Raw genomic sequence first — 15,228 nt, 5'->3', positions numbered from 1 at the left:
GGATAACTGCGGGGGGTTTCTGTGTTTTTAGTGTGCAATGAACATCTGACCCGGTGATTTCATATTTAACCAGAAACTTTGTCCATGGCAGGGCGGGTCTGAGCAGACAGCAGTGTCTTTATTTTCCACATGTTGTATTAATTTTCATACTTTCTCACCACCTCGATCACCTGTTAATTAAGGCCTCAAAAAAGGCCACAAGCCAGTCCAAAAAGGCACAGAGATCTTGATAAATTATTATTGTGAAAATTCCTGTTTTTGTCTTTGTGTTTCTTCCTTTGTGCAGCTTCCTTTATTTTGAAGTTTCTGTTGGTACTTTTAATGAAGTATTTGTTGACTTTTTTTACATTTTGTTACTCCTGGGTGCTATATTTTATGATTAAACCTGAACAAAATCATTTAAAATTATTCTTATGCCTTGCTGCCATGTATGCGTCAAAATTTTGGCTGGTTCCACCAAATCTCACTCCAAGGAATAATGAAAAGCTGGCAGCCCTGCATGATGTCAAATCTCATTCCTAATCTGACTCTGTTAAAGTTTTTCATCCGTTCATGTATGAGATGTTTACAGTTTGGAGTGACAAATTACCTTAAAACTAAACTATGAAACAGTGGGTGCTTGATTTTGTTGTATAAGCTGTAGCTAGTTAGCTAACTAAGCTAGCATTAGCTTCAAGAATTTGTTGGCTAACTATAGTGCTTTAACGTAATAAAATTATATTTTGAAGACTAAATAAAGAAATGCGAAAAGAATAAAGTAGCAGGATAAATATTTTTGTGTCATCTTAGAGATTGCAGCAGAATGATTAGCAAGCTGCTGTTTTTTTGCTACTCAAAACCTAACACCACATCTAGCTCTCAAATGCAACCAGAAAATGTGGTTCAATACAACGCCATATGACTCTGCAGTAGATGTAAGTTTTAATTCACTCTAGTTTCATTTCATTTATTAAGATCCCCATTAGTTACTGAAACATCAGTAACCATTCTTCCTGGGGTTCAGCTTAGTATCAGTGAAAACAAGATCCATGCCCAAATTGTACAAACTAATAAAAAATTAGGTGACTGGGGGAAAAACGTTCACCTTCTCTATACAGAAAAAAATGTTTACTGACCATATTATCTCACATGGAAAATCTGAAACTTCCAGCAATGATTTTGTGTTTTTAAGTTTTTATTTCTGTCAGTTATTTTTCTACATTTTGGTCCTTTAATTTATTTATTCAATTTTTGCTTTTAATTAGCCCTTTTTTCTTGTGTGTTGTGCTTGCAATGGCTTGCACTTTTATATCTTTTTTATCTTGTTTTGTGCTCAAATAAAGACTCAATCAATTCTTTTTTTTAAGTAGCCCAATTATGTCAGAGTTACATTTATTATTAAACAATAATCGTGGTGGTAGTCAGGGTGGCCTGTCTTCTGGGAGGTAGAGGTATATTAAAGCTGTAAATTTTACACTTAAGACCACTTACGAAAAACCTACATGCAAAGGAAAAAATAGGAATGTGTTAATCTTAGCAGGTGTACTTGTTTTTAAACATAATTTTTGTATGTAAAAAAAAAAAATTAAATCTGGTGTCAGAAAATACAAATAGTCCCTGACTAGATGATAAAAGGGTCCGAGTTGAAGAATACAGCTTAAATTTACTTAGTAGTTTGGCAATGCTAAGCTCTTAAAATTAACAATGATTTTAAAATTAAATCTATCATAATCAAGTAATCAAGAGATATTACTACTCCCTTGTCCCATTCTCTGCTTCCAAGAGTATAAAACCTGCAATGACAGCAAAAGAATGCAAGATCTGTGTTTGGTCTCATTCTGGGCTGCTTTAGAAACATGGCAGATCTGTGGAGAGCAACATAGATTTCTGAGTCTCCATAGAAACATTTTTTTCATCCTTGAAAAATATGGAATATGTAAAATAACTAATTAATGTTATGCATAAAGCATCTACAAAATGACTTATTATCTGCTGAAAATATCAAGAAGGCTAAAGATTCACAAAAGTGATTAAAACTTAATCTATTACTGAAGTAAAAATGAACACAGGAGTCTTGTTTTGTAATTCTATTGTGTTCTGTGCATGGGTTGCCTTTAAAACTATCAAAGTGCAGGTCAAAGGTGAAGGACAAAGGAGATGGACAAGAGCTACAGAAATAAACTGTTTGCAGACCAGATGGCCATCATGAGATGTAGAAAGTCAGGCTCATACATATTCAGATGAGACTACAATAACAAGGTCAGACACACAAACAGACACATATACATAACAGACATTCCCTTGAGTCTCAGAGCTCCATTGTTGGTAAATCACATTAATGAGTCAAGGAGTACGGTCGGATGCACAGCAATAATTTAATATCAGCTTGTTTAAGATCTGAAAACAGCTACGTTAACAGTATTTCCTGATCACCTTAATCTGAGTTGTGTTTGAAGTATGAAATAATCAAATTAAGTTTGAAGCATTTAGGTCTTAATCACGTTATGTTAATCACACAATGACGTCCTACTGGAGTTCTTACAGCATCGTGCAGCACACACAAAAGTCCTCTGAAACTCCTTAACAAGGCATGACATATATGTATTATATGATAACTGAAAAAGAAAATCTGTTGAAAAGTAACAAAACATTTGTTATTCTTTATAATTTAAAAAAAGCTGGATACAGGATATTTAAAGAAATGATAGCTAATTTATTTCTGAAGTGAAATCAACTTTGTAACTGCTGACAGGAATGTGGAAGTGTTGTTTATGAAAGATTTGATCTCAGAGTTGATGCCACACAAGTTCCAGTGTAAGACTAGATGGATGCAGAAAGAAAAAAAAAAAACATGGCGTAAGAGAAACCTAAACAATGGTCCGTGTACTGTTGTAAATTTAGAAGGGGTCATGGTGGATATAAGTCATTACTCTGATGGTCTTTAAATTAAAAAAAAAATGTTAAGGGCCTATCTTATATACAATTCATATGGAACAGGAATGGACAAATCCGGTCCTGCAGGTTTTAGATGTTTCCCTGTTAAAATGTTAAAAATTAAATGGCTTTCCTCAACAGTTTGTCCAATTCTGCGCAAGCATGTTGACCCATTAGTCTGATTCAGGTGTGCTACAGCAGGAAACATCCAAAACATTTCAGCAGTTTTATTTAGAGTAAAGTCAAAAGTCAGATTAGGGCTGTTCATGAAAACATGGAAATAGTTGTACAGGGAGAAATGAACCACAAAAATACCTACAAATTACTCTGTTTATAAAATACGTGATGCAAACATGTGATATTTACTTTTGTTTGATGTATGGTAACTGAAAATTGTAGCGCCCAGGTATACAGGGAATTTCTAAACCGTTAAAAAAAAGGCACGATGAGGCTTTAATACTTAGTTTTGTTTGTCTGATAGTCTGCTAAATATCTGAATTAAATTACATTGAATTGGTCTGTGACTGAAATATTAAGTTGCCATTTATTGATGGAATGATAAAAATTGTTAATATTGGACTGAACTTTGCTAGTTTATGTAACCTAGAATCAGATATACTAGACTATGTATTATGAGTGCCAAAAGTAATGTAAGAAAACTTTAACTGGACTAAATTATCAGTAAGATTAAACACAAGATAAAAGTTACATTCAGCTCAGATGTAAAACAAACAGCTTAATAAAAGAAAAATTAATAAACAGCTCACTAACTATTTTCACTGCATTCATGAAGTATGGGTCTGCTCTGTTAATGTCTCTGGGATGTCTATGCAGCGTCATGTTGACCAGCCTATAAATACCAAACCCCTCTCAGATTTACACCAGGCAATAACTGTGGCCTTCACTAATATAACTTTCTCCATGTCCTGTCACCCCAAACAGCCTCCAGAGACTCAAACCTCATAAAAATGACAGATCCTCAAATCAAAAGTTTCTGAAAGGGCTTGGAGTCTGAAATGGTGTGTGTACATCAATACAAACTTTACAGCATGTCTCGAGTGTACAAACTACTCTTCAGCCACAGGAGGACTGATGTTATTGAAAAGGTTTGACTAACAGTTGGTGTTACAATCCATTCGAAGGGTTTTAAATAGGGTCAGGACTCATGCCAAGTATACTTCTTCCTATAGAGAAGGCAGATAATGATTGATGATTATCGATCCCAACAGAATCCTCTAGTAGTTGGCTGCAGATTTGTTCATAAACACAACCTTGTTCATGTCAGCAGATTGGACAAGATATTTTCTTTTAAGTTTAACGTATGAGAGAGATGCTTGTGCTAATACGGCAGCCGAAGAACTGTTAGTTGTTTCCAAACCAAAATGAGTTATTCTGCGGTGAACTTAAATAACTACTTAAAGATTTGAATAAGTGTTTTGAAACTAATTTACTAAGATAGTTAACATTAAAGCAAAATCTGCATTGCTACATTAACCTTTCCAAGCTTTAATTTTATTCATTGCAACTCAAACATTTTAAGTCTATTAAAGCAGAAAATGCCTTAAAGGTTTGACAGGCGTTAATTAATAAATATATGTTCTTAAATGGTCTTAGATGGACATAATAGCTAAAGAATAACAAACAAATTTGACAAACGATTGTTGACTCAAATGACCGAACCACAGAAGCACATGTCTGCATATATTCGGTCTGATCGATAGCAAGATAAACGGAGAGCCTTTCTCTCCTTTGACCTCTAGTTAGCGCTTGAAGCAGGCAGCTCATTTATCTAAATAAAGCTTCGGCTGAATGAAACGTCAGCACAGTCAACTTGCAGTAGTAGAGCGTGAGGACCACATCTGGCTCAGAAAAACTAAATTCAGTTCTCGGAGACAATAGAAAACAGATGCAGTTAAATCAGTTTGAACATGCTTGACATTAACGTACCTCTGAAAGGGGGTTCATTGTCAGCTTGACATCTTCTGAGAAGTCAGTTTCAGGCTCAACAGTGTGAGTATCTGGCAGCTGGCCGATCACACAGATTTCCTCTGTGTGTATGAAAGTATGAGGTGAAACAGGTGAAAACGACAGCCAGATATGAGCAGCAGCCCATCTCTCTCTCTCTCTCTCGCTCTCCACTCTCCCTGCAGACTGCACCACACACCACCAAGCCAGCTTTTACCTTTCAGCAGCGTCAGCATTCCCGGGGAAGATGCGGATGAGAGTTTCCCAAAGCTGTAAAGCTTTCAGCAGCCTGCAAGAAAGCAACAGCCCTCTCATCCTGGTGGCCCTTCTATTTCAGACAAATAACGTTAAAGACAATCAAATTAAAAGATTAGGTTGACTGCATCCACCAGCCAATGCCGATCTTTCTGGGTGAACTTGAGAGTCCTACAGGAACGAACAATGGTGCTCATTGATCAGTGGGGTTTTAAAAACAAACTCCTTGCTGTGTGAGGATCGAAACGGGATGTTCTTCACCCCTGACTGCATTTGCTTGCTTTTACAAAGTAAAGAAAGTAAAGAACATGTCAAGATGTACTCCTTTCGCTAGATTGAGACAGGATTAAACCCTACAGGTCAGCTCTGTTGAAACAAACTATTTACTCACATGACTGATCTAATGAACCAACAGCTGCTTCTGCTTCTAGGGAAGAAACATAAGACATTTTCTGATGAGTTTTTTCTCTCCTACCATGTGAGATATATGTCTCCTGGTTTTATTTGTGTCAGGAGAGTGAACACCGGTGTGTTTATTACAGCTATATGGCTGTGTGTTGTTAGTAAGACAACACTTTGTTTATTCAGAACAAATATGCTTCACGCACATTTTCTGTGAACAAAATTTAAAAAGTTTGCAACAAGTCATTTTTTAATTAAACAGAAACACACCTACATCTGTGTAAGAGTGTAAATGTTGAATATTTGTATTGGTTAAAAAACAATAACGACAGCATGTTTAAGGCACGAGGCCTGGGCTAATGAAACAGCTCATTATCAGATCTGGAGAATGATCATTTTTTGACATCTTCTCAATAACTGGGAATTCAATTTAGTTAATATATAAACACATATTATTTGGAAAATAACTAATGTCGCTGCTGGGCAACCAAGATACAAAATGACTAGTCCCTGCAAATGTATAAAAGTAAACTTGAGCTTTGTTTACATCTTGGTTGCCTAGCAACTCAGGATAACAGCAGGAGCCTCGTATTATAATGATTAGAGTTTAGACCTTTTACAGAATCAGGACATACTGAGGACTCATCCTGCAACAGTGGGCGTAAACTATGCTAAACTAAATGCCTTTGATCACCCTAACACGATTTTATGTTCAAACAAACGCCATAAGAGCTGCTGTCAGGGCAGACTCACACCAATCAGGAAACCTTTAGCTTTTTGGTAGTTGGGGGTGTCTACTGTATTATCTTATTTTAGAGGACACATGTACTCTAGCATTTTGCCAATTTCGACTCCATGCGATCACATACCTTTTTATAAGGTATGAAATTAATTAAATGAAAATTATATTATTCAACCCACAGTAAAACTGCAATTTTAGCTTAAGTATCTAATGCATAAAATTGTACTAAAACTAAAACTCTAAATAATCTGGTTTGATAGACCGCCATTTTATTGGCCAAAAGTACAAATGAAATAAATGGAGAGGAAATAAAGGGGGATAAGGAAATAATCTCTTAACAATCGTTTCTGAAAAATTATCTTTTGTTTTAAATGGAGATTAAGTTCTACATGTTTGTCATCGTTTACTGGCGATCGGTACTTCTGGTCCCTGTCTCACAGTTCCTAAATGTCCACACTGAAGGGGCTGAGTCTAAGGTTAAGGATAAGAACAAGAACAGTTAGTTTGAAAAACACTTTGGAGCCACATCAAGCAAGTCAAAATGTGTCTTACAAAGCTTGTTATGTAACTCTGCTCCTGACAATCAGATGAAGTGTGATATCACTTGCTTCTGGACCCCTTAGGCTGGACTGTAGTGGGCTATCCAGCGTCAGAAAAAAATCAATTATTGGCAATGAAATGTTACCAAACAGCCAAGAATGATCCTCATACTCATGTTGCACTGTTACTGAGAGACCAAAGTGATAAAACAAGAAGGCATTTCTGCATGTAGCAAGTAAAGAGTGCCTCTAAAACAGGTTTGTGTTCCATTAATCACACAGGACTCAGGCCACTGCACGCGCTCAAACTACTGCTGCCAACATACAGAAATGGCCTCCGACTGGAGCAGATAGACGACCAGTCATTAGAGAGACACGGCAGGATTGTAAAATGCTAATGCTCGGCATCATCACACACGGTGCCTCATATGCAAATGATAAAAGGCCCTTTTCACTGCCAGAACTCTCACCTCCTAAATACTCCCAGCATCACACCTCTGAAATATACTCTTTAACTAATAAATGCATCACAAGGCTCTTAATTAGTTACTGTAAAGTTGGCTGGTAAAATCTGAGATTTTTGAAAGAAAAAAGTGACCAAAAGCTGTGAGAGGATGATGAAGAAATAAAAACCTGGTTGAGAGGGAGGAAAGAGTGGGAGAGTGTGGGAAGAAATGAAAACAGACGTGGGAAGGAGAAAAAAAGCAGCATTTTAAGACTGTTCTGGTCACTGATGCTGTTTCTCTGCAGCACTAACAAGATCACAGAAAAAGAGCTGAGCATCTCAGTCTAATGGGAACCCAAAACATTGTTAGTGCTAACCATGTTGTTACCACAACTCTCACATAAGTCATCAATATGTGTATGTCCTGTTTCCAATATAACAATTTATCCTGAAACATCAACAGAGTTGTGCCTCAGACGGACTCAGTGAACCATTTTGTTGTTGTGTCTCAAGCATAAATCAATACAATTAGTATCATCTGTGTCTAAATCGCTTTCAAATTATTCTCAATTTATTCCCAGACTGAATATAATCTGTTCCTTTTTTACTCAAATAAATGGCTTCTTATGTAAAACTAAAGCAACTCCTTGCAGCTTAATTTCTGATCATTGCAAATGACTGGGATAGAAAAAGTCGCATGGAAAATACTTTCTTTTTAGGCTGTAGAGTAATTTAATTTAGTTCATCCCAGACATTTGGTAATAGATAGCATTTCCATCCAAATGCACACCATGTGACCCATGTCACCCTTCAGACCACTATGGCTTTAAAGCAGAACTTGGTAAGACTGAGAAAAAGCCCCTCCTCCTCCCTCTCTGCTGTGCTTCAGCCCTTCATTCTACATAGGATGCTTGTGGCCTATAACCACAAAAACTGATTGTAATCAACTCCTGTTAGAGACTAGCTATTTTCACCTAAGTGATATTTTTTCTTCTAATTTTATACTTTTCACTCCACTACAGCCCTATAAACAACCCAAAGTAATTAGGAACTATCAACCTTTCTTCCCACGGTTGGTCATCTGCATTTTGGCTCACTTTCAATCTGAAGACAGGCAAAGATTCTGCAGTAGCTGCTGAACCCTTTAAAGCCAAGAAAAAAATTCAAGAAAAAAAATGGGGAGAAAATTCCAATTTTTTTAATGTGAAGTCTTTACGTTTATTTAGTTTTTGTTTGTTGTTTCCATACCCGAAAACTGGGAAAGGTGCCCTAACATCCGACCTGTCTTACTTTGTTGGGACCCTTGCGTTGGGGTACCAATCTAACCACACTGCAATCCATTGATTGGTTGACAAAAAAAAAGTCCCTTCATGTGTGCCCGACATAAAAACAAAGCCGAAACGGCAACATATTGTCATTTTATTTATTAAATCTCAATTTAAAATGGCGCTACGAGCACCGCCAAGAAGAAAGAACACAAACTGTTGGACGATCGCCATTCTCCTCCTTTGTTTCTGAGTCGTGTTCTGATATTTTAAGGAAGGCACTGCGTTGCAATACTGTCATGCTATTACGTAGCTGAGGCATCTATTGCTATCTGACTGAGATTACAGATTACAAACCCTAACCATCCCGTCCTAACCCACACCATTTGGTAGAAACAAGGCTTCAGTATACATCCAACCAGTCTGGTGCATACTGTATCACATATGAGCTACAGCAGTCTCAAAACAGAAAACTTATTGATATATTATACTTCTATTATTGTATTACAGTTGAAGAACACATCGCACATCTAACAACTTCTGAGTTTTGTTTTTTTTTTTTTTTTTTGTTTGGTTGTTTGTTTATTTCTTTAAGCTACTGATTATTTTTCTTCTTGAGTGGAGAGCTGGACTAGTGGTTAGTGAGGTCTAGCTGGGCCTGGAGAACCCAACTTCAAATCTCTGGACTGGCAAAGAAAGTTAACTACTCTGAGCCCTTTAAAGATGCACTATGTAACTTTCTGACCTTAAAACTCTACGTTCCTGACGTGTTTGATGACATAGTGACATCTGGAGCCGTCGCTGTCTAGCAGCATCCTGAAGCTGAGAAATCGCATTCACAAATTTTTTTCTGGGATGCTGCGAGGCGTTGCGCCACATCACATGCTAACAAGCGGATATAAACACATTTTGAACACATTTTGAACACGTTTTGAATGCGCACCACGGCTGACTCAACAAAGAAATGCAAGAAGACATTATTGGAGGAAGACAAGAAAAAAAAAAGAGAAAGTCACAAAACAAGTAATAAGACAAGAGTCAAGATAAGACTGTGTTTTACTGAATGGAGAAAGCTCACAGTGCAGGTAGGATACAAGATGGATGCTGGATTAGCTGTCGATAGGGGGCTCACATCACTGAGAAAATCAGCAAAAGTTCAGTAGTATGTCTTTCACCCCCAACTGCTCCCCAGGAGGCATAAGATAAGATGCTACAAGAGCAACTAGGATGGATTAAAAGCAAAGATACGATTTCCCAGTTGAAAATACTGAAGTATAAATGTATAAATTCTCTACGTTCAGGGAGATGTCAGCCTTCTGTCAGGTAACTAAATATTAGAGATGCATGAAGTAATCGGATATCGGATTCCACTGACATTTTAACCGATAAAATAACAGGCGCTGGGAGAACATTAGCCAAGTCTGTTTTAGTAAGGACGACTTGTTTTGTTTAAAAACAATTGTCATGATTCAATTTGACATGTTGTGCATAATGCAAGTTGAAATATTTTGTATTATTTTACACAAGAAGTGAATATCACATCATTTTCTGCTTTTTTTACGTCTGCATTTGCCAACAGGCCAACATGACAAAGAGTACGCAGAATAATGCAGAAATTTAATTTCACAACAGAAGAAACTAGATAATCTCTGCATTTAGATTAGTGGGTAACAGTTATTGGCCAAAGGACTTGTAAAACATTGACATATCAGATATCGAGCATTCCTACCAAATATAACTGTTTTCTAAAATTTCTTCTACAAGCATTAAAGCTGAACACAGCTTTGCCATTTTTATTTCCACTTTTCTAAAGTGGCTAAAAATGCTGTATCATACTACACAATTAATCGTTTATAATAGTCCAAATGACCAAAATTATATGTCGTGATGTTTTTACAATTGATCAGATTTAACAGAATTTCACAGTATTCCGTTTTCTTCATGCATGACTGGGTATTGAACACATTTTCCACTGACTCAGAGAACAGTCATCATGAGTTGTAGTTCTCTCAGATCTCGTTTTCTGTAAAATAAAATTACAGGAAATTACAAAGTAATTTTCCAAACTAAGACTCATAAGTTGCAGAGAAGTTACATGAACTATTAATATTAACTAGTTCACAAGAAGCATCAACTTGTACAACACTGGCAATAACACGGCTGCTTTGCTGCAAGTTTAGTGGAGCAGCAGTGAAAAATGTCCCCATGATCCAAATGTTGATTACGTTATTTAAACTGGTGTTTGTGGTAGAAGACAAATTCATATCATAAAAATAAACAGCAGTTATAGATATAAGCCGGTATACAGCCCAGCACTAGTTTTTAGGCATGCTGTGTTCATAGTGTACAGTCTAAGTATATTATGTAGTAGGTGGTTTGTAAAACAGCCAAATAGTACCATGATCAGACTCCTTTGTGAGTGGGGGATGATTGATTAGATTCCATTCTGAGAGCTGAGTTTTTGCTTTTCTGTCTTCACTTAACGAACAAAAAATAAAAAGAACAAAAATAGACTTGCACAAATACTCTCAAGAAGAAGCACAGCTAAAAATAGTCCCGAACACATACACGTTTGTTAAAACCTACAGCACCTGCATGGATGAGCCTATAAAAAGCAAAGCAAAATATTTTTACCTCTTTTTTAAACACTTTCTCCATGGCCTGTCTGGAAGCACTGAGAGCCAGATTGCTGCTTTTACTCTCTTCATTTGTGTTTTCTTAAAAGACACCAGATCCCCTGAGAGCACTTAGTAGAGTTTGTACCTTGAATCTGACCTTCACTGTCACAGAATTAAGGAATACCAGTGATATGAGATTCTCCATCTGCAGTGTAACAAACACCAGCAGTTCCAGCATCCTCAGGGAGGACGCTGAGACTCGCAGCCCAGCAAACATGATGGAGTGGCTGTGTGTTTCTGTGTTTTACTTCTCTCCAGGTTCTCGGGAAGGTGGTGAAGAATAGAGTCATTTTCAACCCCCCATCCAGTTGATGCAACCCAGAGGCATGGTCTAGACTGAGTCCCAGATGGGGGAATTCATAAACTACAACAAATGAAGACAAAATGCTTCCAGCTGCCCTCCACGGCAGCGAATGGATCTGCTCTCAGGTTTGTATATAAGAGGACATTTGACGGAGCCTTCAACCAGTCATGCAGCGCTGTCCTCCCTGCAGCTGCAGAGATAAGCCTTTATCTGCAGAGTCATTCATCATCAACATGCAACCAAATCAGATCTGGTAGAAAAGCATCTGTAGCTATATCATTGTTTCATACAGCTACACATAACATTCACACTATCACTGCAGTTAAAGGATATCCAACCTCATATCACTTAGGGGTAAAATCACCTTTGACTTTTCTTTAAAAGTTGTTGCACATCATCTGTATTAATTCTCTAAGTAAAGTCAATCAACAGCTCGAAGTTTAGACAGACATTAAACTGTTAAATAAAAAATATGGATTTCATCATTTTATACTCTAAAAGCAAAAAAATAGAAAGAAAGGTGAGGCTTTGAGGAGGATGCACACATGCTAACGCCCCCCTATTTATCAGTCTGGTGCAAGATTTGACAAGCGTGCGTTTACTTGTCTGTCTTCAGGTGCAGACAAAGTTATCTAAAATCTCCTCACGTAGCCAACACGCTCACCTTAAATAACACACACAGTCCAGCACCAACTTTTCCTGCCAAGGACAAAACTTGAATTTAGCTCTGCGGGCCATTACTGCACGCAGATATGCGTCAATGACACTATCTGTCACTATCTGGTGTGTGACCTTTTTTCTCTGGCGGTTCTGCATCCTACAGGTCCGGCTCGGTGTGTGAAGCAGAACTACGCAGTGGTTACACTCACTGTACATGGCTTAAGTTATGCCCTTACTGCGTGTCGTTTAAAGAAAGAAATCCCAGAGCTCGACAGAAAACGCACTAAGGTGAAGCACGAGCCAGGCATACTCACCAGATAATGTTGTGGTGTCTCTGGTGACTCAGCGGCAGCAGCTACCGGAGAAGAGATGATGCTGTTGCATCGCAGTTTGCTGCAGGCAGCGCGCGCCAGAACCGCGGCGGTCCACATTTACCCGCTTCCTCCCGCTCCCGTCTGTGTGCGCGCGCGTGAGGTAAGGGAAGGGAGGCAGGTCTGTTTCCTGTCAGGTGTAAATAGTGATGCCGTCAAACAGACAGATCCTCGCCTGGATTGTAGTGTTTGACATCTCAACTCTTCCACTCTGCCTCTCTGATCGTCTCTCCCATGCATCCTCCTCCTCCTCCTCTTTCTTCTCCTCGATTTGGGTTGGGCATGCCCAGTCCCTGCCTTCTTCTCACGAGTACCCTGGAGGCAGTGCTGGAAGAATAAAGTACTCCCATCCTTTACTGTAGAGTAAAAATACTCCATTCAGAAGCCTAACTATAATAGTCCCTGCAAAGGGATGTTTGTTCAGACAGCTTTCTGTCTCCAGCACAGCATCCAGTGGTGGAGCTATTTGGGGGGGGGGGGGGGGGGGGGGGGGGGGCTCTTTGATCATGGGGGTGTCTCTGATATCTCTGTCTCTCTTCATTCTTAAATCTTCCTGCAAAAATTAGACAGGTTTTAGAATATCATGCCTTAGCTACTGTAAAAAAAAGAAGCAATTAACTTGTCATGCTAGCCTCCTATCATGTAGCTCTAGTTTAGTCATTGCTAAGTAAGGTGGATACTGAGGTACTTTTCTGTGCATCTTTTCTTTTTTTTGCACCAATGTGAAAATCTTGATTAACTGAGTTGATATGTAGTCCTGTTTAAAACTAAACGTGACATGATTTCTCTACATTAGTCATTAGATTCAAACGAATCTACTGCTACCAAGTAGCACAGCTACATAGCTTCATGCTAGCATCAGGTTGCTAACATGAAGCATAATTTAGCATAATTTTAAAATCATTCTCAGGGTTCACCAACTCATGACCTCTTAAGGGTCCTGCAGGTTTTTGATGTTTCCCTGCTGCAACACAGCTCAAACTAAATGGTTCTCCAACAGGTTGGTGTTAAGTCCTTCAAAAGTTTCTTAACCCATTATATATATATATATATATATATATATATATATATATATATATATATATATATATATATATATATATATATATATATATATATATATATATATATATATATATATATATATATATATATATATATCAGTTGGTGATCCCTGCTCTAGATGTTATTAATTCATTAGAAATTGATCTGTTTTCTCAAAATTGGGCATTTTCAAGCATTATTTTCTACCGCTTTGGATGCAAGATGGATGCTGAAACCTTCATTAGGTGGCGCCAAAGTGGAAAAAAATGAGTGCTGCTTTAAACCATAATAACATTGAATCAATCATGTTGGCTGCTAGCAGCTGTGCTGAGCGGTTTAGCAGCTAGGTCACTAGTACACATGACTCCCAGGCTGCTATTGCTAGCAGCAGTTTGAGCTTGCTAGTAATAGTAGCCACTCTTACCATGAGCGCCACCTGATAGCAATCAGCCTACAAGCAACCACAGCAGCTAGCAGTTAAAGCCCTTTCGCCTATAGCTGCTAGCCCACTAGACTGGTCGACTAGAGGTGCATTTCTAATCTTAATTTAAGTGACACCAGTACAGGGTAATTTACTTTAAAACTAAGTAGAAAATTGCCATTGGAAAGGACTTAGTTACTTGCTAAGATAGGTAGCTAACTAGAGTCCTTTTACGTAAACAAATATAAACATCCCATCACAATTTTTTGTTTACTTTGTTTATACAGTCCTCCAACATTTCCTTTGAATGTACCAAATTGACCTCATTACATTGTTTTACTGTATAAAGTGCTACTGGCTAATAGCAGAAATGAAAACATGCATACTGTGCTTTATTAATAAATATATTTCAAGTAAAGCTTGTGGAGCTCAATGCATATAACTCAAAAAATTATATGGATTTTATTATTTTTACAGAAAAATGGCAATTCTGCAGTTTTTAGTGGCAGCTCTTTCATCGCACAGCCAGCAACATGCTAATTAGTTTCTGGTGTTCAGTGATTTTGTTAAACATTTTATGAGGACTGAAAGTGATTTAAAACTCATCTTTAAATCACTTTGATCTGAATAAACAACCGACAGCTAGAGGCACATTTCCAGTGGATTTTCAGACCACAGCGATGCTGAGACTGCAGCCAGTGTTTACCTCATTTCCTGCCAGAGGCATAAATGCCAATTTACTGGTCTGAAATGCATTTAGATGGCAGCCGTTACAATGGTCATAAATAATTCCTGCTGTAATGCAGATGGGCTTTGTTCTACAAATAATGGAGTCTAAGCCATGACAGGAAATAAATATTTAGGTGATAACTGCCTTTAAGAGGCCAGTAACAGCATTACGTACACGCTGGCATCTTCTAAAACTTCTAGGAGTCATATTTTGAACATCTGTCCACACGTAATAAAACTCAGGTACTCATGCCTTACTGGCATTTGTGTGGACACTATATAGGTGAAACCCTATATTTATGTTTATAGTGGTTTAGTACTGTGTCGATTCTCTATGTTTTATCATGATGTATTTGACTTGATTTCAGAGAGAGGTTTTGACAGTTCTTACATAAGGTTGAATTGTTTTGCTTCTAATACACATGAAATGATTAACAAAACTTTCATTCCTGTTCCTGAAACTGGGCTGAGGAATACAAAATGATCACCCACACG

General features: G+C 37.7%; 1 protein-coding gene across 2 annotated transcripts in view; it reads right to left on the bottom strand.

Annotated features, from left to right (window-relative positions):
- The window catches only part of LOC121632868 (PH and SEC7 domain-containing protein 1-like), a 99,455-nt gene extending 86,859 nt beyond the window's left edge, over window positions 1-12,596 (bottom strand). For both annotated transcript variants that reach the window (XM_041974642.1, XM_041974643.1), the window contains exon 1: window positions 12,483-12,596. The gene's annotated coding sequence lies outside the window, so the exon portion shown is untranslated. The remainder of the gene's footprint in view (window positions 1-12,482) is intronic.
- Between the last annotated feature and the right edge of the window lie 2,632 nt (window positions 12,597-15,228).

This window comes from Melanotaenia boesemani, chromosome 21 (genome assembly GCF_017639745.1).
Source record: "Melanotaenia boesemani isolate fMelBoe1 chromosome 21, fMelBoe1.pri, whole genome shotgun sequence".
In the NCBI taxonomy this organism is placed as follows: Eukaryota; Metazoa; Chordata; class Actinopteri; order Atheriniformes; family Melanotaeniidae; genus Melanotaenia; species Melanotaenia boesemani.
This window is presented reverse-complemented; position numbering and strand designations above follow the sequence as displayed.